The sequence below is a fragment of the Coregonus lavaretus genome (assembly GCF_964263955.1).
Source record: "Coregonus lavaretus genome assembly, chromosome: 4".
Classification (NCBI taxonomy): domain Eukaryota; kingdom Metazoa; phylum Chordata; class Actinopteri; order Salmoniformes; family Salmonidae; genus Coregonus; species Coregonus lavaretus.
In genome coordinates this window covers 30,112,107-30,135,506 of record NC_139991.1, presented here as the reverse complement: position 1 = coordinate 30,135,506, position 23,400 = coordinate 30,112,107, and the positions used below count along the sequence as shown (strand labels likewise).

At 41.0% G+C, this 23,400-nt stretch overlaps 1 protein-coding gene across 1 annotated transcript in view; it reads left to right on the top strand.

The window, feature by feature from the left end:
* The window catches only part of strbp (spermatid perinuclear RNA binding protein), a 111,815-nt gene that overhangs the window by 19,064 nt on the left and 69,351 nt on the right, over positions 1-23,400 (top strand). The window contains exon 2 of the mRNA XM_084160923.1: positions 13,906-13,977. The gene's annotated coding sequence lies outside the window, so the exon portion shown is untranslated. The remainder of the gene's footprint in view (positions 1-13,905; positions 13,978-23,400) is intronic.

The window sequence follows — 23,400 nt, the reverse complement described above, 5'->3', positions numbered from 1 at the left end:
GTATCAAACTGAGATTAGGAGCACTCCCTTTAAGAGTGTGCTCCTAATCTCAGCTCGTTACCTGTATAAAAGACACCTGGGAGTCAGAAATCTTTCTGATTGAGAGGGGGTCAAATACTTATTTCCCTCATTAAAATGCAAATCAATTTATAACATTTTTGACATGCGTTTTTTTGTTGTTATTCTGTCTCTCAGTGTTCAAATAAACCTACCATTAAAATTATAGACTGATCATTTCTTTGTCAGTGGGCAAACGTACAAAATCAGCAGGGGATCAAATACTTTTTTCCCTCACTGTATCCTCTGCGTCATTGCCTCTAAAAGCTATTCTGTGAGAACCACTAGGTTTTGCAAGGAGGAATAGTCACTGTGATGAAACAAACCCACCTGTCCTCTTAAGAACTCTATAGGCTAACTCTGACTGTGAGGGGATGAAAGGCTGTGCCTATTTACACCCTCAAAGAAAGTTGAGTGACTCCTTTCTGTTACCGTTAGCTGAAGGGATAAGACAAGGGGAGTGGATGGGAGCGCTGTGGGTCGTGTCTCAGTGTCTGCCTGCATTCCAAATAGCACCCTATTTCCTATATACAGTCATCTCCAAAAGTATTGGGACAGTGACAATTTGTTTGTTTCGGCTCTGTACTCCAGCACTTTTGAAGTGATACAATGACTATGAGGTTAAAGTGCAGACTGTCAGCTTTAATTTGAGGGTATTTCCATCCATATCGGGTGAACCGTTTAGAAATTACAGCATGTTTTGTATATAGTCCCCCCATTTTAGGGGACAATAAAAGTGACACCAAAATGACACAATAAATTATTTATCATTAATTTCTATTGGGCACAAAATATTCTGAAACACATCCAAAACAAACTTAAAATGCATCCAACAAATGTGTAGAGTCACACGCTTGATGTAGTCATTGCATGCTATGAATATGGGACCAAATACTAAACTTTTTACTACTTTAATACACATATAAGTGAATGTCCCAATACTTTTGGCTGCCTTAAAATGGGGGGACTATGTACAAAAAGTGCTGTAATTTCTAGACGGTTCACCCGATATGGATGATGTGCTGCGTGATTTGAAGGAGTCAGGCGCAGGAGGGTAAATCACAGTATACAGAGTTTATTCCATAATCCAGTCCAGTGCGCAAAACAGGCGCACTGGAACAAACATGCACACAGGGAAAATACCCCGGCAATACAAAATACTGAGCTCAACCGAGCTACTAATCCACACAATAAACAATCACCCACAAGGACAAGGGGGCAGAGGGAACACTTAAACATGTACTAATGAGGGGAATATGAACCAGGTGTGTGTAGTTGACAAGACAAGACAAATGGAATGATGAGATATGGAGCGGCAGTGGCTAGAAGGCCGGTGACGACGAACGCCGAAGCCTGCCGGAACAAGGAGGGGAGGCAGCTACGGAGGAAGTCGTGACAGATGAAAATACCATCAAATTAAAGCTGACAGTCGGCACTGTATCATTTCAAATCCAAAGTGCTGGAGTACAGAGCCAAAACAACAAAAATGTGTCGCTGTCCCAATACTTTTGGAGCTCACTGTAGTTCACTACTTTTGACAGGGCCCTGGTCAAAAGTAGTGCACTATATAGGGAATAGGGTACCATTTGGGACACATGCTGTCTGTCTTGTCTCCTTGGCATGACAAGATAGATAGGCCTAGACTTAAGTTATTTAAGGGTATAGAAAATAGACTTGAGAGGATTCTCAGGATAGTGAAGTTTGGTTTTATTCTCAGAGGAGCCGAAGGCTTTTTCATCATTAGGACTGAGACTGCTGGTGCTATGTCTGGGGCCAGCCAGCACGTCTATGACCTTTAGTGATTCACTGACTGAAAGACGGAAGGACAGACAGATACATACAGATAGACAGACTGACGGACGGACTGAATGACAGACTGACAGACAAGGTGACAGGTGGGACAATACCAATTTGCACCATCAAAGAGAGTTGAGAGACTTCGCTCTAGCTAATGAGTCGGCCTATCTGTGCTCTGCATCTTTATCAGTGTGGTAGCTTAAATAGCATACTATTTATTACCTTAGGATGACCCACCCATCAAAACATACAATACATACATTGCATACAGGTCCTTTCTGGAGTTGGGCTCTGGGATATAACAACAGTTGAGTATCTGATTTTATGGTGGATTGTGGAGGAGGGGGTTTGAGTGTGTTAGAGTATGTGAGTATGTGCGTGTGTGTTTGTCCGGCATCTGTTGTGGGGGGGTGGGGATGTTGGGGGGGGGGGTATGGGATGGACCACGGTAATTATTTGCTAGGATGATAATTGCTTGTCAATAAATTAAATGTAATACAATGGCAATCCGGGTTATATGTTAAAATCCTACGTATGAACTGCCGACATTATTACGCATATTAATTGATAATGATGGAAAATAAGATATGCAAGATATTTGAATAGATATATATTTTTAAATAGTTAAATATAGAGGTGATAGCATTGGAAATGCTTTTGGCGGTTAATCTGCTTCTGTTTTGTGCGTGGCACTGTGTGCTGTTTTCGATGGATGGGTCCTGGCCTCTCGGGGCCCTAGGGATCCGGAGGGATGTGGGTGGGATGCTGATCACTGGGATGACGACTCAACTTGGGATGGGGAGGGGCTTTAGCGGGAGAATTAGTGGAGAACAATTGAAGGGATACTTAGTAGCAATGCAAATATCATGGTACAGCTATATGGACACTCAATCATTACGGTATTTTTTATTTGTAAATTTACAAACATATATAATGATAAATAGACTTGAAATGTGTATCTCATTATGGTGTATGGTGAAGTAAGTATAGCCAGTAGATGAAGTTGCATGGAAAAAGGAATGGGGGGGGCGAAATATACTTCTCCCATGGGCAAAGAAATTCAAAAGGGGTGATGATATTAATTAATAGTAATTTCGATCCGAATGTGCAAATTGTCCAAATAGATACGCAAGGTAGATGGATTATTTTAAATATGTCATTGGACAATAAACAGATATGGCTCATTAACATTTACGGACCAAATAATGATGATCCACACTTCTTTGACAATATATATAATAAATGATCAACCCTGTAAGCAATTCAAGACGATATTATTATGGTGGGGGATTATAATACTGTTTTAAATAGCTCAATGGACCGTAAAGGAAATCACACCACAAACAATCACCCACATGCTCTTAAGGAAATCGTGAATGTCATGGATACTTTAGAACTAGTAGATATATGGAGGCTTAAATATCCTGATATAGTGAGATATACATGGTGGAGACTCAATCAAGCTAGTCGTCTTGACTTCTTTCTTATCTCATTCTCGTTGGCACCAAAAGTTTAAAAAGTGTTGATAGGGGACAGAATGCGGTCGGACCATCATATAATTGGCATGTACATTACTCTTACTGAATTTCCACGTGGGCAAGGATATTGGAAATTTAATCAAAGCCTATTGGATGATAATTTATTTTTAACTAGGACAAAGGAATTTATAACTGACTTTTTCCGACATAACATAGTACAGCAAATCCCCTTATTGTATGGGACACCTTTAAATGTGCCTTTAGAGGCCATGCAATTCAGTACTCATCTCGAAAACAAAAGCAATTTAGGTCAAAAGAGTTTATACTAACAAAGGAAATAGAAAGTCTAACAGAACAGATCGATGGCAATAAAAACTGTAACATAGAGGCTCAGAATAAATTAGAGGAAAAACAAAAAGAAATGGAGAAACTTATTCAAGAAAGATCAAGTGTAATATATTATAAAAATATAGCAAACTGGATGGAATATGGGGAAAAATGCACCAAATTATCTTCAACATAGGAATGCTACCAAAACGAATTTAATGAAACTGGTTACAATTGACGGAGTAACCCATGATTCACCAAATGATATTTTGAAGGAGGAAACAAGGTACTTTAAGCATATGTTTTCGTTTCAGTTGCCTCTAACTGAAGCTAATTGTAGAGATTTTTTTCTATTGATAATGTAAAATTAACAGCCAAACAGAAAGACTCATGTGAAGGTGAAATTACAGAGGAGGAACTTCTGGATGCAATTAAAGACTTTAAGTCAGGGAAAACATCCAGGCTCTGTCGCAGCCGGCCGCGACCGGGAGACTTATGGGCGGCGCACAATTGGCCCAGCGTCGTCCAGGGTAGGGGAGGGAATGGCCGGCAGGGATGTAGCTCAGTTGATAGAGCATGGCGTTTGCAACGCCAGGGTTGTGGGTTCAATTCCCACGGGGGGCCAGTATAAAAAAATATATATGTATTCACTAACTGTAAGTCGCTCTGGATAAGAGCGTCTGCTAAATGACTAAAATGTAATGTAAATGTAAAACTCCAGGGTTGGATGGCATACCAGTCGAAGTATACCAAACCTTTTTTGATATACTAAGAGGACCGTTATTAGCATGTTTTAACCACTCCTATGTAAATGGTAGATTATCTGACACTCAAGACGAAGGTCTGATCTCGTTATTACTCAAACAGGATACAAGTGGAAAATATATAGATCCAGTCCATTTAAAAAATTGGAGGCCCCTTACACTTCAGTGTTGTGATGCAAAAATTCTAGCAAAATGTATAGCGCATAGAATTAAAAAGGTATTGTCGGATATTATTCATTCTAATCAGACAGGTTATTTACATGGAAGATACATTGGAGATAATATAAGGCAAGTATTGGAAACAATAGAACATTATGGAAAATCGGAGAAACCAGGCCTGCTATTCATAGCAGACTTCAAAAAGGCATTTGATAAAGTACGACTGGGGTTTATATATAAATGCCTGGAGCATTTCAATTTTGGTGAATCTCTAATAAAATGGGTCAAAATCATGTATAGTAACCCTAGGTGTAAAATAGTAAATAATGGCTATTTCTCAGAAAGTTTTAAACTGTCAAGAGGAGTGAAACAGGGTTGTCCACTATCGGCATATCTATTTATTGTGGCCATCGAGATGTTAGCTATTAAAATCAGATCCAACAATAATATCAGGGGATTAGAAATCCAGGGCTTAAAAACAAAGGTGTCATTGTACGCTGATGATTCATGTTTTCTTTTAAATCCACAACTAGAATCACTCCATAGCCTCATAGAGGATCTAGATACATTTTCTAACCTCTCTGGATTACAACCAAATTATGAAAAATGTACTATATTACGTATTGGATCAATAAAAAATACAATTTTTACATTGCCATGTAGTTTACCAATATAATGGTCTGATGGTGATGTGGATATACTCGGAATACATATCCCAAAGGAAATAAATGATCTCACTTCAATAAATTATAATAGAAAGTTAGCAAAAATAGATAAGATCTTGCTACCATGGAAAGGTGGGTGCCTGTCAATTTGTGGAAAAATTACCCTGATTAACTCTTTAGTATTATCCCAGTTTACCTATTTGCTTATGGTCTTGCCTATGCCTAGCGAACAGTTTTTTAAATTATATGAGAACGTTTTTTCCCATTTTATTTGGAACGGCAAGCCAGACAAAATTAAACGGGCCTATTTATATAATGAATATGAAATTATTAAATATTAAAGCATTAGACCTATCACTAAAAGCTTCAGTCATACAAAAGTTATACTTAAATCCGAACTGGTTCTCTAGCAAATTAGTAAGATTGTCTCACCCAATGTTCAAGAATGGCCTTTTTCCCTTATTTCAGATTAGGAAAAGGAAATCATCTCCCAGATATCACTATTTCTAAAACAAGCCATAAAAAGTTACAAACAACAACAAATATTGTGGTTAAACTCAAATATACTAATTGACCAAAATATTTTTTTTTTTGACAAAATGTTTAAAAAAGGTATAATCTTTGTAAATGATGTCATCGGTAGGACTGGTGGAGTTATGTCGCACATGCAGCTAACAAAAACATATGGAAATGTCTGCTCTACCCAAAATTACAACCAAATAATTGCAGCCTTACCGCAAAAATGGAAGAGGAAAGTGGAAGGAGGAGAAATTAAGGAACTTGTCTGTCGAACAGGAAAACTGTGATAAATAAAAAAGTATATCAGTTTCATTTAAGGACCAAAGGATTGACAGCCGTCCCATATAGATTGCAAAATAGTTGGGAAGAGATTTTTGACGTACCGATCCCATGGCATAGTGTTTATGAACTGATACGCAAAACGACACCGGATTCAAAACTTAGAGTCTTTCAATTTAAATTATTATATAAAATTCTTGCTACCAATAGAATGTTATTTATATGGGGGATACAATCTTCTCAGCTCTGCAGATGTTGCTGCGAAGAGACAGAATCATTAGATCATTTGTTTTGGTACTGTCCATTTGTAGCTTGTTTTTGGACACAGGTCCAGGAATGGCTAAAGGATTGCAATATTTACCTCGAGCTAACCCTGCAGATAGCACTACTGGGTGATCTGAAAAGTCATAGTCAATCAATCAATAATATAATAATACTTTTAGCAAAAATGTTTATTTTCAATTCACAATCTGTAGAAACAATGAGAATAGAAAGGTTCAGAACTTTTATAAGACATCACAGTACAGTTGAAATATATATGGCAAATAGAAATCCTATATGGATGGTGTTAAGAGATAGATGGGAGGTGTTGAATGGAATTGAAGGATGGGACTAATAACAACTAACAACAAACAATAACAAGATAACTAATAATGTAGGCATGCTGTGTCCATAATAAGTGTATGGGTTGTAGGTTGGGAGCTTTTGTAAAGGAGCACAGTTAGAAAGATATGGCATATAGAAGCAAACCGGATGGACATCATGAAAATGATCGGAGAGGTTGAGAGTAGAAGAAGTTCAGGAGAAAGAACAAACAAAATGTAATTATTGTAAAATTGACTGTCCATAAAATGTAGATAGTGGGTATGGGCTGGAAGTAGAGGCCTAGGCGTTGTTGCTCACTAGTTTACTCCAAGTGCAGTGGCGGTTCTAGACACATTTTACTAGGGGGGCCAAGGAGGGGCCAGTGTTTAATCAGGGGGGCACGCATAAAAAAACTGGCAACACATGATATTCAAAGATTATAAACTTTATTTTACTTTAAAATCATATGACATTTATTATAACACGTATTTTGTACAAGAGTGCAGATGCAAGAGAGATAGTGCCATAAAAAAAAAAAAAAAAAAAAAAAAAAAAAAAAAAAAAGTACAGGGTACAAATACAGGGTTCATATTCAATGTGAACAAAACTCCAGGATACAACAAAGGGTACAACAATGTGCCATTTCCTATTTATGGAAGCCCCACTACTGTGGACAGTTGATTCCACATTTTGTTTTAAGAAAGAAAACTTTCTGAGTGATTTATAAACAAAACACACTACCCTGTATCCATTTAGGTAAAATAAACCAAATCAGAAAAGAAATTCAATTCAAAGAGGCTTTACTAGCATGACCATATTGACATACAGTATTGCTAAAGCACATAAACAGGGAAACGTGTTACACATTAACATCCAGTAGTCCAATAGGATGCAGACAATAAACATTAAGTTAACATTCGTTTAAAAGCAACAATCATGTCAACACAATGTAGCAATATGAACAACACTGATGGATATCAGCAACAACATGAAAACAAGAATATTACAGGTGTGTGTGTGTGTGTGTGTCTGTGTCTTTGTGTACTTCACTGTCAGTTGATGAGCAGGTGTACAAAAAAAGGCTTTACAACATATATGGGCAAGTCCATTTAGGACAGCACATTTCCACCATAGTTCACATTAGGAAAAAATGACAGCATGAATGCTCACTAAACAAACATATACTACATATACCTTTTTATACACATTTTTTTTCAGTAATTTTTTAAGAGTGAAAGGGAAGTAAGCAATCGCTCATCATAGGATCATACATATTTCAGTTACAATATTAGTTACAATATTAGTGTTAGTTAGATCATCATGTCAAAGCTGGACCTGCAAAGTCTGAACGACACAAGTGTGCAATGATTGGAGTGATTCTTTTTCTTTTTTTTTCTTGCTTTGCTTGTTTTCAAAAGGAAAAATCATAGTTGGTAAAAAATAAAATAAACTTTCGTTGAAAGGTATCACACTGTATAATTTACAAATATCTAAAGAGGTTTAGTGGATGCCATAAAACATCTGTGGAGCTTGAAGATTTGTAGTACATAGATGTTTGGCAGAGATAATTCAAAAGAATAAAATCATAAACTCTATCTAACTTTTTTGTTTGCTGGGGCAAAAAATGACTTTATGTCCCTTCCTCGTTTCATGATAACTATTAGAAGAAGAAAAAACGTAGGGGCATTCATTACATTTTGTTACCTAACCATCCCTCCCTACTTAACACAGGCAGATAACCTGTTGATTACTTTACTAAAAATGTATTTGTTATCGCGATGCAACAGCCAAGACGGATTAAGTTACGTGGTTAACATCACAACATTGTGTAGACCTAGCAAGGATAGCCTACTAACATTTGGATATTTGCTTCTGCTTCGATGAGTTTGCTTAGATATGATTACATTTCTAAACAAATCGAGACCAGACATTTAAAAACTTGATTTGATTTATGTGTGAGGAACAAAAGGAACATGTAGGCTATGTGCAAGAACAACAAGTCACTTATGATATTAAATCGTTTTGCTTACCTTCGACCTTCGGGTGCGCCACTCTAATTTACCCGTGTAGAACGTTGCCGTGTAGAGCGTTGCATTAGTTCCGCTTTTGGCGCTCGCGTGTAAAATAGTTATAAATTCATAATTTTTTATTTGGTCAGCACGGGGGGGCCACAGGGGTGGCCAGGGAAATTTCCAGGGAGGCACGGGCCTCCCCCGGCCTCCGTGTAAAACCGCCACTGTCCAAGTGGGGAAAGGGTGGCAGGGTTGGAAAGTAATAAAGGGGAATATATATATAAAGGGGATATGTATGTATGTGTGTATATGTATGTGTGTATATATATATATATATATATATATATATATATATATATATACATGGGGGATTGGAAGTGATGCAGACAATTACATTGATGGAAGTTACAATCTATCTGCAATATTAAGCTGATCTACCCCCCCAAAAAAGAAGAAAAAAAGACATACATTGCTCCACTGTGGCTTCTGTATGATGTCACTTTGCGTGGGTTGCATTAAAGTGCAATTCATTATTGTTTTGCTGCTTATGGAGCTGCAGTGGTGTATTGTATTAAACCACCTAAGGCTTTCTGAACCATGGTTTTGATATGGTAGGCCTGCTGGGTGCCAGTGAACCGAAATGGTAAAACCATTTAGTTTCGCAGTGTTAGGGCCCAGTCCTTTCTCTCAACATGTATGGATTTGTTCTTGATTGATTCCCAAATCTTTCAAGTGTAGCCTAACAAATGATCTGAATCAGTTTTTAAATACCTGTTGTAGTGTCCCTTGGTTCTTATTGAATACACCAGTCTCTCTTAACAGATTTTCATGTCATTCACCATCACTGGTTGTTGTTTTCAGACTCCTTGTGAGTCAGAGGTCGGAGGTCATGATATAATCAATCAGCAGCCTGCTTTCCCTCGTCTTGTCTTGTGTTAGGCCTATAGGTTAGCCTATAGGGGTATGTTACATAGAATCCATATCTGTGAGAGGTTAACTGGTGTCATGAATACGCCGGTGGATCTCAAAATTAACAGTTTTCCCATTAGTGTAATATAGAATAGCAGTCTACATGTATTGAATACAGTTGAATTGTGCGTCTGTCAATTTTTTTAGTTATTCTCTACAAGTGATGATGTGTCAGACTGGTGTGAAAAACGATTTACCAGATCAATCTAGGGCTGGGTTACATGAGATGCTTCAGTGGAGTTGAATGGCTCAATCAAATTGTCTGTCGAGCTAGAGACGGCAGAATGTGTGGTTATTCTGCACACACAGCATTTCTCTCTTTTCTACCCTGCCGGAAATAATTTGGGTTCAGTTGATGCATCAATTCAAAATGTGGTTTATTTTTGCCTTACTTTATCTAGGGACAAGTCTTTGCATTGATCGAGTTATTGGTCGGCTTCATCCTGGCATAGGCCTAACTTAAGCACGTCACACCCTGATACCTCACTTCTTAGTATGAAAACAATGTCACATTTCCTGTTTTACAGGAAAGTACAGGAGGGTGTTATAGCTTTGTGATGGTTGTGGTATGGGGAGCGTCCCAAATGGCACCCTATTCCCTATATAGTATATAGTGCACTACTATTTTTCAGGCTCTGGTCAAGCATGGTAGAACACTCTTTAATTGGTGATCGCGTGCCCACTGGAGCCGCTTTTTGTTTTTAGCTGATAGGAGTGGAACCCGGTGTGGTCGTCTGCTGCAATAGCCCATCCGTGACGAGGACCGACGAGTTGTGCGTTCCGAGATGCCGTTCTGCACACCACTGTTGTACTGCGCCGTTATTTGCCTGTTTGTGGCCCGCCTGTTAGCTTGCACGATTCTTGCCATTTTCCTTCGACCTCTCATCAACAAATTCTTAGGTAAACCCTAGACTCGTGAAAAGCCCAGGAGGCCAGACATTTCTGAGATACTGGAACCGGCGTGCCTGGCACCGACGATCATACCACGCTCAAAGTTGCTTAGGTAACTCGTTTTGCCAATTCTAACGTTCATTCGAATAGTAACTGGATGCCTCGATGCCTGTCTGCCTGCTTTATATAGCTAACCACGGCCACGTGACTCACTGTCTGTAGGAGCGTACCATCTTCTTGAACGGCTGGTGGACCTAAGAAACTGGCCATTGAGTGTATTTTTAGACTACACCTAATATAGAATAGAAGAGGCATTTGAATTTCATATAATTTTACTGAATACAATTATTTTTCCATTCATTCAAATTCTAGTTGCAATTCTGTATCCTGTTTACTACTTCAAGTTCAATTAAAATGTAAGAATGGAATTCTGAATTGAACACAACCCTGCTGTAAACCTGTTTATTATGTGGTCATTTATAGATCAATTGGTAGAGCATGGCGCTTGTAACGCCAGGGTAGTGGGTTCGATCCCCGGGACCACCCATACGTAAACATTTATGCACATATGACTGTAAGTCGCTTTGGATAAAAGCGTCTGCTAAATGGCATATTATTATTTATTATTATGTGGTAGTCTAGATTAGCTACCTGGTTTGTCAACATATTTTTGTCAAGATCTTTTCCATAGTATTATATATATTTCTTTACCCACACATGTCCTTAAATGAGGGTCACAGTGCAATACAAGACCAGAATCTATTTATTTATTTTATTCTCCTTGCTTTACAGTGTAATCAAGGTTTCTTCAGCCCATTGATCTAGTCACAATTAGCCTAGCTACAGTTTTTAATGAGAGTGCTGCTGGAGCCTGATCAATGCACACACAGCTCTAGGAGCCTTTTTAGCTGATAGAGCAAAGAACACTTTAAAGTCCCTTTAATCATCTAACAAGTAGCCCAGCTAGCCTACACTAGTATAGAAATAGCCTAGGAGTACACTCAACATAGCTGCCGGTCCACTCATCATGGAACATTGACTTGAATGGGAATTTCCCTTCTAGGAATTATATTTCTATGGCCCCACACCAAGTCAGCATTCTGAGATTATAAGATCTCCCTCTGTGCAGTTGAGGAATGGAACACATTCTAATCATCAGAGAAATCTTAATTGGTGAATCAGCTGTGTGGTAGGGCTGTGACGTCATGGAATGGTGGATGACGGTAATTGGCCAGCCAAATGACTGCATTCTCTGTAATAACCATTCAAATAGCACATGTTTAAAAATAATCTCCTCTCCTCCGCATGTGCTGGCATAGAAATATAATTATTAGAACGGTCGTCCCCATTCAAGTCAATGATGGCATAGTGGGTGGACTGGCGGCCATTGGAAGAGTACCCATAGGAGCAAATCAGGAAGTAAAAGCAGGAAGTAAAAGCAGGAAGTGTACACATCAATATGTGCTGTGATTTGTTGATTCAACTCAACTGACATTACAAAAAATACATTCCATTGCATGAGCCACATCAGTTAACATCAAAGACTGCGGTAACAAAGTTTCTTCCATGTTACCGCAGAAACAGACACAACTGCCCAGCCGTCCTGTCTTCAGCCAGCTGTTCGCCCCCCCCCCCCCCAACCCTATAAACAAGCAAACAATCATTTTCATGACGGTCTTCATCCATAACCGTCAGTTACACAGGTATACGGTAATTGTGCCAGCCCTACTGTGGTGTTAATATGATCTAGTTATGTTGATATACATTCTGTAGGCAACCAGAGCTATTCGTGTTTGAGCCATTTAGACAGTTCATGCACTGCACACACAGAAAGCTCATGTTCCCTTTATGCTGCAGCAGCCAGTCAGAAGACTTGTCAATCTTTTACTAATTCATAAACCTCTCATTGCTCAGTTCCCTTGTAAAAACCGGTGGAAGCAGTTTGGAGCGATCCTGACTGTGTTGCTATTGTAGTAAAATCAAGCAAAGTTGCTTGTGTCTGACAATGTTTCCACCAGGCTCCTATGTGTTCTACTTTAATATGCACACATCCCAGTCAGGCAGCTCAGGCCTTCAGTCTTCCTCCTTTGTTTCTGTCACTGCTTCTCTCTCTCTCTCTCTCTCTCTCTCTCTCTCTCTCTCTCTCTCTCTCTCTCTCTCTCTCTCTCTCTCTCTCTCTCTCTCTCTCTCGCTCTCTCTCTCTCTCTCTCCATTTGTCTCTCCTCTCTCTCTCTCTTTTCATCACACCGCCCCTTACTTACCCTTTCCAAGGATAGAAGATGCTGGTGGCTCATAAATGCAGCAGTCACAGAGATGTAAATTAATTTTTCCTCCATCGTAGAGATTAGAGATGCGCTGGTGGTGTCACTGACTGTCTCTGGGTGAGAAAACAATTTTCACTGCCGTATTTATCATCAAACAATCTCCAGACTCCCGTACAGGCAGGCTGAATGACAGGAGAGGAGAGGAGTGGAGTGGAGAGGAGAAAGGAGAGTTGGAGGGAGGGAGAGGAGAGGATTTGTGGTGGTGGGGTAAAGGAGAGTGGAGGAAAAAGAGAGGAGGAGAGGGCGAGGGAGAGCAACAGCTCAGATCGAGATCCTACTAAAACCTCAGTGTGGCTGTCAGTAACACACTGGAGATGTGGAGATGTGTGAGCCCCTCTCATGCTGGACTTCAGGGGACTTAGATGAGAAGGATTAGGACTGCAGAAAAGGGCTAAGGTTGGGCTCCCTCATCCCTCGGTCTGGACTCTATGTGCTCACACTGGCTATTGAGAATGATTGACCATTGGAAACTATTTGCTTAGTGTTTGTATCAGTTTGTCTGAAGACCTGCTGGAGGGTCTGGAGTAAGTGGTTGTTGTCTCTCCATCGCACTGCAACTCCAGTGAATGGAGCCGCTGGCTGTGTGTGTGTGTTTGTTGCTCTGTTAGAGACACCTGTAATCACTCAGTAGTGGAGCTCACAGACGAGAGCGATTACAGAGCTGCCTGCCTAGCATGCCTGCCCTCAGGCTCTGCTCCGATCTGCTCTCCTCTTGTGCTGGTGCAGCTGTACACACCACACCACACCACACCACACCACACCACACCACACCACACCACACAGAGAGAGAGAGAGAGAGAGAGAGAGAGAGAGAGAATTAGGGAGTGGTGTATCAGAAAGCCAGCCTACAACTGTGATGTTTTTCACAGTTCAGTTTAGGCCGTGGGGGGTGAAAGAGAGAGTTCTCTATCAACTAAATTACATACATTAGTCATTTTGAATATTGCCTGGAATAGGCTGTATTAATGTGATTAATTAATATATTACTTATTATTATATGAATATAATGTGTAGTAGTGTATGTAACACAGATGGAGGTGTTGATGACTGATCTTTGACCTCTTTCTTTGTGTTGCCAGGTAGAGATTCCCCACCCTTCCTGAGACCGTAACACTGGGCTGCAGACGGACAAGAGGACAGTACTGCACAAGGTAAGGATCTCAGAATGGGTCACCATGCACCATGCTGCCCTGGCTAATGCATCTAGGCTAGTAGCACACTGCACTGGATAACTCCATTGGGCAGCAACACTGTGCCAGATAATACCCACTGTCCTTAGGACTTGAAAAGGCTCTGTGTACATTGACAGTATAGACATGGAGTGAATGTCCTTGTGTTATTTCTAATGGAAATTGGCATTCTTGTAATTCTAATGTAATAATTTAATAAGCCAGTGAAACTGCAGCGTGTATATATATATAGATATATATATATAGATTTATTTATTTTTTTGTCATTTAGCAGACGCTCTTATCCAGAGCGACTTACAGTTAGTGAGTTCATACATTTTTCATACTGGCCCCCCGTGGGAATCGAACCCACAACCCTGGCGTTGCAAGCGCCATGCTCTACCAACTGAGCTACAGGAGGCCCAATGGTATATGAAACTATTCCTCACAGGCTGTGTTGTACCAAATAAGGCAGACAGTGATACAGGGAGGGAGACTGTCAGGGAGGGAGTCCCCTCAGTGAGGTGGATAGTGCTCGGGGCTGGGAGGCCGAGCACCAGCCCCGAGCACCGTGTTGCTCCCTATGTACAGAGCTGCTCAGTCAACCAGAAAATGAGCAGCGCCCCTGCGTTGTTGTGTCAGAGTGTGTGTGTGCGTCAGAGTGTGTGTGCGTCTGAGTGTGTGTGTGTGTGTGAGCTCTCATGTTCACCCTCTGACTCAGCAGCAAGGCCCGCTGGCCTCTCTAACCCCACCGGACACTCAGACTCAAGTCACACACAAACACTTGAGTGGATAAAACGTGTGTGTGTGTGTTCCTTAATTTATCATATTAGGTTAGCTAGATTAGATTAGATTAGGCCTATAGCCTATTTGATTAAGCTCCACAAGGAAATTAGATTTCCACTTTAGCCATAACATAACAGAAAACGCATGTGAACACTTTCATAACTAGTAAACACTCCTCTGCTCTTTTGTTATAACACAACTGTGTGTTTTTCCACAATGAGGATGCAGTCGCAATATGAAATGATACACCTGTCTGTGACATGTTGATGTTTGTCAGGAACAAATTTGGTTTGTTCTCCGTCGTTAGTGTTTTCCAAGGGCTGGGGGCGGCAGGTAGCTTAGTGGTTAAGAGCGTTGTGCCAGTAACCGAAAGGTCGCTGGTTCTAATCCCTGAGCCGACTAGGTGAAAAATCTGTCGTTGTGCCCTTGAGCAAGGCACTTAACCCTAATTGCTCCTGTAAGTCGCTCTGGATAAGAGCGTCTGCTAAATGACTAAAATGTAAATGTAATGTAAAATGTGCCAGTCAGTCAGAGGCCCAGGCTTTGTGTGCTCTGAGTGTGTCTGCTGGATGTTTGTGGCTTGTACAGGAGCCAAATACATGTTGGAAAACCGCTCTAGAACATCCGGTGCGGTAAGAGTGCGTAACTAAGTGTTATGCTGTAATAACAAAACAGTATGGGATTTCTTTGGGATCTGTCTGCACTACAACTTGACATGTGTCAACCTACAACCTGACCCATCACCCTCTCAAAAGGCAGTCTCAGTGTTTCCCCTAGTGCTTTTGAGGAAGTTGAAGCTTGCAGTGCAGTTTTGGGGAAACGATTACAGTTAGGCAACTGAATAAACCGAAATGTGTCTTCCGCATTGAACCCCCACCCCTCTGAAACAGACAATAGACCAGGCTTTGTCTAGCTAGCTGTCTTTGTCTCTCTGCATGCCCTGATGTGTTGCAGATGTGGCAGCAGTGTTGATGTGGCAGCCAGGGTTCTCATCTCAACACTGTGTGTGAGTTATACGCCAGGACACAGAGCAGTGCTTTCTAAACCGGCAGGATAATGTAAACAACGGTGTGGTGCCATGGCGACTGCGGTGTGCTGGCCTGCTGGGTTGGTTGGTCTGTGTCTGACTGTCTGACCTGATGTTTGGCTCCCTCCCGCGAAGTTGGCTGGCTGGATTCACGCTCCTTGGTGTGTGCTCTGTGGCCCCCGGGTGGCTTTTCTCTAGCCACTGTGTCAGCCACAGACGTAGGGCCAGATTCAATCCCATCGTGTTTTGTCAGCTATGCACATTTTAAAGGCAATGCTCCTGTGTTCGCGGAGACCACATTCACGGTAAACTCCGAAAATGTCAGCTCAATCGGAAATTACCTTTAAATGTCAGATCTTCCGCGGGTTTGATAAATGTTACACAATAGTGCAATGGTCCAGCGCTGGTTGGGTTTTGCTGGTGTGTGTGTGGTGGTGTGGTGTGTGTGTGTGTGTGTGTGTATGTATGAGAGATCTGTGTGTGACTAATTGGTTGCCCATGGTGTTTTGGGAATAGCTGAAAGTTTGCCCACCCTCGTTTACCACCACATCATTCCCCAGTCTTTTCTCCCCCATTAGTTCTCTTGTCATTAAGTTGCTTTGCTTGCAGCTTGCTGCTGTTTCAGGTTTCAGCTCTGCTTTCATGTTTCCCCTCGTTTCCCTGAGCCATTTGTCTGTCTGTGTCTGTCTGTCTGTCTGTCTGTCTGTCTGTCTGTTGTCTCTCAATCTCTCTCTCTCTCTCTCTCTCTCTCTCTCTCGCTCGCTTTCTCTCTCTCACTGTCTCTCTCTCTCTCTATCACTGTCTCTGTCGTCTGACGTCTCTCTCTCTCTCTCTCTCTCTCTCTCGCTGTCTCTTTCTCTCTCTGTCTGTCGTCTCTCTCTCTCTCTCTCTCTCTCTCTCTCTCTCTCTCTCTCTCAATTCAATTAAATTTCAAATCAATTTAAGGGTTTTATTGGCATGGGAAACGTATGTTAACATTGCCAAAGCAAGTGAAGTAGATGGTAAACAAAAGTGAAATAAACAATAAAAAGAATAAAGACATTTCAAATACAGTGTTGTAACAATGTGCAAATGGGAAAATAAATCAACATAAATATGGGTTGTATTTACAATGGTGTTTGTTGTTAACTGGTTGCCCTTTTCTTGTGGCAACATGTCACAAATCTTGCTGCTGTGATGGCACACTGTGGTATTTCAACCAGTAGATAAGGGTGTTTATCAAAATTGGGTTTGTTTTAGAATTCTTTGTGGATCTGTGTAATCTGAGGGAAGTATGTGTCTCTAATATGGTCATACATTTGGTAGGAGGTTAGGAAGTGCAGCTCAGTTTCCACCACATTTTGTGGGCAGTGTGCACATAACCTGTCTTCTCTTGAGAGCCAGGTCTGCCTACGGCGGCCTTTCTCAATAGCAAGGCTATGCTCACTGAGTCTGTACATAGTCAAAGCTTTCCTTAAGTTTGGGTTAGTCACAGTGGTCAGGTATTCTGCCACTGTGTACTAAATGTTTAGGGCCAAAGAGCATTCTAGTTTGCTCTGTTTTTTTTGTTAATCCTTTCCAATGTGTCAAGTAATTCTCTTTTTGTTTTCTCATGATTTGGTTGGGTCTAATTGTGTTGTTGTCCATTCTCTCTCTCTCTCTCTCTCTCTCTCTCTCTCTCTCTCTCTCTCTCTCTCTCTCTCTCTCTCTCTCTCTCTCTCTCTCTCTCTCTCTCTCTCTCTCTCTCTCTCTTGCTCTGTCTCTCTCTGTCTCTGTCTCTCGCTTTCTTTCTCTCTCTTTCTCTCTCTCTCTCTCTCTCTCTCTCTCTCTCTCTCTCTCTCTCTCTCTCTCTCTCTCTCTCTCTCTCTCGCTCTGTCTGACTCTCTCTCTCCCCCTCCCCCCATCTCTCTCTCTCTCCCTCCTCCCTCTTTCCCTCTCTTTCGCCGCAGTGTCCTTGAGAAAGCAATGACTTTTGCATCATGCAAAGCGTTAGGGCTGGGTTGTTTCTGTATCTCTCCGTCAGTCTCTCCCTCTCCAGGTAGCAGCAACATGGCAGGTTGTTGGCAGGATGAAGATGGGAGCTGAGCTACATTCTCACCTTGCTTTACTCTCAGGAGAGGAGACAGAGAGAGGCCCTGTTGTTTGAGGCCTTGCTGTGCTGTTTGAGTATGATCATGTTGATATTATTCAGATATTCATGGACTGAAACAAACAACAGAGCTCAGCTCTCTCTTACATCTCCATAATATCCCTATATGGCCGTTTGTTTGACTAGACGAAGAGTAAGAGAAGGTGCTTGTTTACAAAAGTTCACCAAACTAAAAAAATAAATAAAAAATTTTTTTCACTTTCACAGGCACAGTGCCTAATATCTAACATGTCCTGTGTGTGTGGATGTCAATGTATTTCCTTAAAAGCACAATCACACAATCACTAGCCTCATCTCAGACTCGGATCATCACACTTGCTTTGTCACAGTTTTCCACCGACTCAATCTAAAATATTCATAAGTCAGTTGAAGAATGAAGCCTAGGTCTATTACCTACCTGTAACACTCCTCTGTTGTCTTTTTCTCGTTGGATCGGATGTCCCTCCGTGCGTTGGTTGGCTGCTTTTACTGCTTTGCCATATGTGTTCTGTACGTTGGTCCATTGGTCACCTCCCAGCTGGGCTATTGTAGTAGTGCAGACTTCCCCACAGCAGCTCTCTAGACCCAGATTGTTAGGTGGATATACACAATATACACTGTGTATATTGGGTTTATTGAGCCGAACACTACACCATGTGTTCTGTAGTATGGCAGCTCGGATGCATATTACTGCTGTATTTTACATGTTAATATTACTCTATAAAACGATTGTCAAAGCTTGTCTTCCTGCACTTTCTGTGTCTCTGTTTTCGCCTGTAAGACCAGCCCAGTACAGTAGATTATTTTATTTTCATTACAGCAGTATCTCTGCTATGCGTTGTTTTGTCTCCCAGTCAGTTTCCATTTGTATACCTCTCCAGTCCCCACGGATAGTTTTTCTAGTCAATACAGTTGCAGGCAGCAGATAATTGGAAAGTGTTTGTAGAGGAGAGGACATTAATATGACACGACTTATATGACACTAACACAAACATTTTCACCTGAGAATGAAGAGGAGAATATCTTCCTCGGTCTATGGGAAGCAAAATGTCCAATACACACAAATGTTTTGGCTTGTGCCTTTCTCAGACAGTCTATGTGACTAGACCTGCCCTGTGCTGAGAGGTCGGAGTGTACGGAATGCATGTAAACAACAACCCTCTCCTCCTCGCCTCGCATCAGATCTAAACTAGGCTTTACACTGTCTCTCTGTGTGTGTATGCGTGTGTGTGTGTGTCTGTGTTTGTGTGTGTGTACGTACGCGCCCACATATTTGTGTGTGTGTGTGTTGCTCAACCCCAGCGCTGTGTGATGTTGGTGCTTCAGTCAGTGGATAATGGCAGTAGGAATCAAATCAAATCAAATGACACCTGGAATGCTTTTCCAACAGTCTTGAAGGAGTTCCAACATATGCTGAGCACTTGTTGGCTGCTTTTCCTTCACTCTGCGGTCCAACTCATCCCAACTCAAACCATCTCAATTGGGTTGAGGTTGGGTGATTGTGGAGGCCAGGTCATCTGATGCAGCACTCCATCAATCTCCCTCTTGGTCAAATAGCCCTTACACAGCCTGGAGGTGTGTTTTGGGTCATTGTCCTGTTTTGTAACAAATGATAGTCCCACTAAGCCCAAACCAGATGGGATGGCGTATTGCTGCAGAATGCTGTGGTAGCCATGCTGGTTAAGTGTGCCTTGAATTCTAAATATATCACAGACAGTGTCACCAGCAAAGCACCATCACACCTCCTCCTCCATGCTTCACGGTGGGAACCACACATGCGGAGATCATCCGTTCACCTACTCTGCGTCTTACAAAGACACAGCGGTTGGAACCAAAAATCTAAAATGTGGAATCATCAGACCAAATGACAGATTTCCATTGTTTTTTGGCCCAAGCAAGTCTCTTCTTATTATTGGTGTCCTTTAGTAGTGATTTTCTTGCAGCAATTCAACCATGAAGGCCTGATTCACGCAGTCTCCTCTGAACAGTTGATGTTGAGATGTGTCTGTTACTTGAACTCTGTGAAGCATTTATTTGGGCTGCAATCTGAGGTGCAGTTTATTGCCAATTTCTGAGTCTGGTAACTCTAATTAACTTATCCTCTGCAGCAGAGGTAACTCTGGGTCTTCCTTTCCTGTGGCGGTCCTCATGAGATCCAGTTTCATCATAGCGCTTAATGGTTTTTGCGAAAGTTCTTGAAATGTTCCGTATTGACTGACCTTCATGTCTTAAAGTAATGATGGACTGTCATTTCTCTTTGCTTATTTGAGCTGTTCTTGCCATAATATGGACTTGGTCTTTTACCAAATAGGGCTATCCTCTGTATACCACCCCTACCTTGTCACAACACAACTGATTGGCTCAAACGCATTAAGAAGGAAAGAAATTCCACAAATTAACTTTTAAGAAGGCACACCTGTTATTTGAAATGCATTCCAGGTGACTACCTCATGAAGCTGATTGAGAGAATGCCAAGAGTGTGCAAAGCTGTCATCAACGCAAAGGGTGGCTATTTGAAGAATCTCAAATATAAAATACATTTTGATTTTTTTAACACTTTTTTGGTTACTACCTGATTCCATATGTGTTATTTCATAGTTTTGATGTCTTCACTATTATTCTACAATGTAGAAAATAGTAAAAATAAAGAAAAACCCTTGAATGAGTAGGTGTGTCCAAACCTTTGACTGGTACTGTATATATATAATGGTGTATATAGACAGTATGGACAGTATATGAATAGAAAAGGTGTTTACGGCAGCAGTTATATAGGATGATATACATATGAAGTGGGTAAAACAGGATGTAAACATTATTAAAGTGACCAGTGTTCAATGACTATGTACATAGGGCAGCAGTCTCTAAGGTGCAGGGTAGAGTACCGGGTGGTAGCCGGCTAGTAACAGTGACTAAGGTTCAGGGCAGGGTACTGGGCGGAGGCCGGTGGGAGGAGTGTGTTAGATTGTGAAAGTGTTAAAGGATGAGAGTTTGTTTCCCCAACAAAGTCAGTGTAGCGTTTCTAGTAATTACCCCCTGCAATCTATGAAGACTCTCTTTAACAACACTTAGCTACTGCACTTAGCTTACAGTACACTTAGCATGGCTGCTGCCTGCACACACACAGAGCGACAGACACTGCACCTCTCTTTCACTTCCTCTTTCCTCTTTTCTCTTTTCTCACTTTTCTCTTTATCTTCATCTCTTTCTCTCGCTATTTCTATCTCGATCTCCATCTGTCTCTTTCTCTCTTCTCCTCTCACACTCTCTCACCCCCCCCCCCCCCTTCTCTCTCTGTTCCTTCCTGCCCCGTGCTTTTTGTTCAATGCTCAACTGGGAACGCTGGGTGCTGCTGGAAAGAGGTAGCCATGACAATGACCATTCTCAAGGAAAAAGTCGAGGCTGAGACACTTTCGCAATCTCTCTCTCTCTTTCGCGCTCTCTCGCTCTCTCTGTCTCTCTCACTTTCTCTCTCTGTCTCTCTCCTTTCCTCTCCTCTCTCTCTCTCGCTCTCTGTCTCTCTCTCTGTCTCTGTCTCTCTGTCTGTCTCTCTCTTTCAACCATGTTCTCTTTCCTTTCTCCTACTGTGTCCCTCTTCCATGCTGATTGAGTTAAGTCATTGTATGGAGAGTGACATAGAGGTAGGGCTGACCCCATTTAGTCGACTAGTTGATTGTTTGGTCGATAGGCTGTTGGTCGACCGAGATTTATTTAGTCGAGCAGTAGCAAAAAAATATATATATATATATACATACAATGGTGTACAAGACACCTGTTTGATTCGCACCAGTCTGAGTGGACTGATCCATTGTGGAGGCCGTGTGGATGGCACAGTGTAAGATGTGCTACTGAAATTGTATATGATTATATTAAATAAGAACAATGGTGCAACACGAATAAAAAATTATATTATTTTATAACAAATGCGCTTTCTCCCTTGTTAGATAGCGGTCGCTGTCCACAGTTCTGAAACACATCAGTGCGCTGTTGATTTGGTGCCTTTTCCCTAGACCATGTTGCTATGTGCATAATAGAAAAGTTAACCAGCATATTGGTGTTGAGAACAATGGCGCAGAGGCAGCAGCAGAATGAGAAGATGAGAAAACAGCCTTATTGTCTAAGAAAAGTGAAGAGAGAGGAAACTGTTCAATGTGCCTGGCTTTATAAATCATCAATGTATCTCCAGAAATAAGACAGATCCTGCTTCTGTTGCCTCTTTGAGTGTTTGTTTAATAGCCTACTGATTCCGTGAGCACCAAGCCTCACGCAACGACATGTCAAGTAAACAATTTCACAAATTCGGCTGTTTTTAATCTTTGCTTTGCTGTAATAAAGGCTTTACACTTTTTTTTCCCGTTAGAACAGCCTCTCTGGTATTATTTATAATTTATTTAGTGTTGTTTACACTGTTCCAAATTGTAGGAAAAATTATAATGATAATAATAATCTCCTTCTTATTGTTATTATTACTATTATTATTATGATCATCATTATAATAAGTCATGTCATTATCATTAGTAGGCTTAGTATAGCAGCCTTGTATAACCACCATCTAGCCGTAGGCCTAAGAGTGCATCCTGTTTAATCAATACCGTAACTTACTTAGGCCTATATTTCAATACTTATATAGGCTACTGTATCAATCAATCATTCATTCGTTCATGTCATCACACAGCATACGAGTCATTCATGATTTGAAATGCAATCAAGCATTTTAGTTTTAAAATAAAAGAATGCGAGCCTTGAATAATTAGCTTATACCATAAATACACCGTTCCATTTTGGAAATTGCATTCACGAATTGCATGCGACTGTTTTTAGTCTTTGCTGAAATAAAGGCTTTACAAGAAAAAACGTTATATACAGTATATACAGTGGGGAGAACAAGTATTTGATACACTGCCGATTTTGCAGGTTTTCCTACTTACAAAGCATGTAGAGGTCTGTAATTTTTATCATAGGTACACTTCAACTGTGAGAGACGGAATCTAAAACAAAAATCCAGAAAATCACATTGTATGATTTTTAAGTAATTAATTTGCATTTTATTGCATGACATGAGTATTTGATCACCTACCAACCAGTAATAATTTAGTCTCTCACAGACCTGTTAGTTTGTTTTTAAGAAGCCCTCCTGTTCTCCACTCATTACCTGTATTAACTGCACCTGTTTGAACTTGTTACCTGTATAAAAGACACCTGTCCACACACTCAATCAAACAGACTCCAACCTCTCCACAATGGCCAAGACCAGAGAGCTGTGTAAGGACATCAGGGATAAAATTGTAGACCTGCACAAGGCTGGGATGGGCTACAGAACTATAGGCAAGCAGCTTGGTGAGAAGGCAACAACTGTTGGCGCAATTATTAGAAAATGGAAGAAGTTCAAGATGACGGTCAATCACCCTCGGTCTGGGGCTCCATGCAAGATCTCACCTCGTAGGGCATCAATGATCATGAGGAAGGTGAGGGATCAGCCCAGAACTAC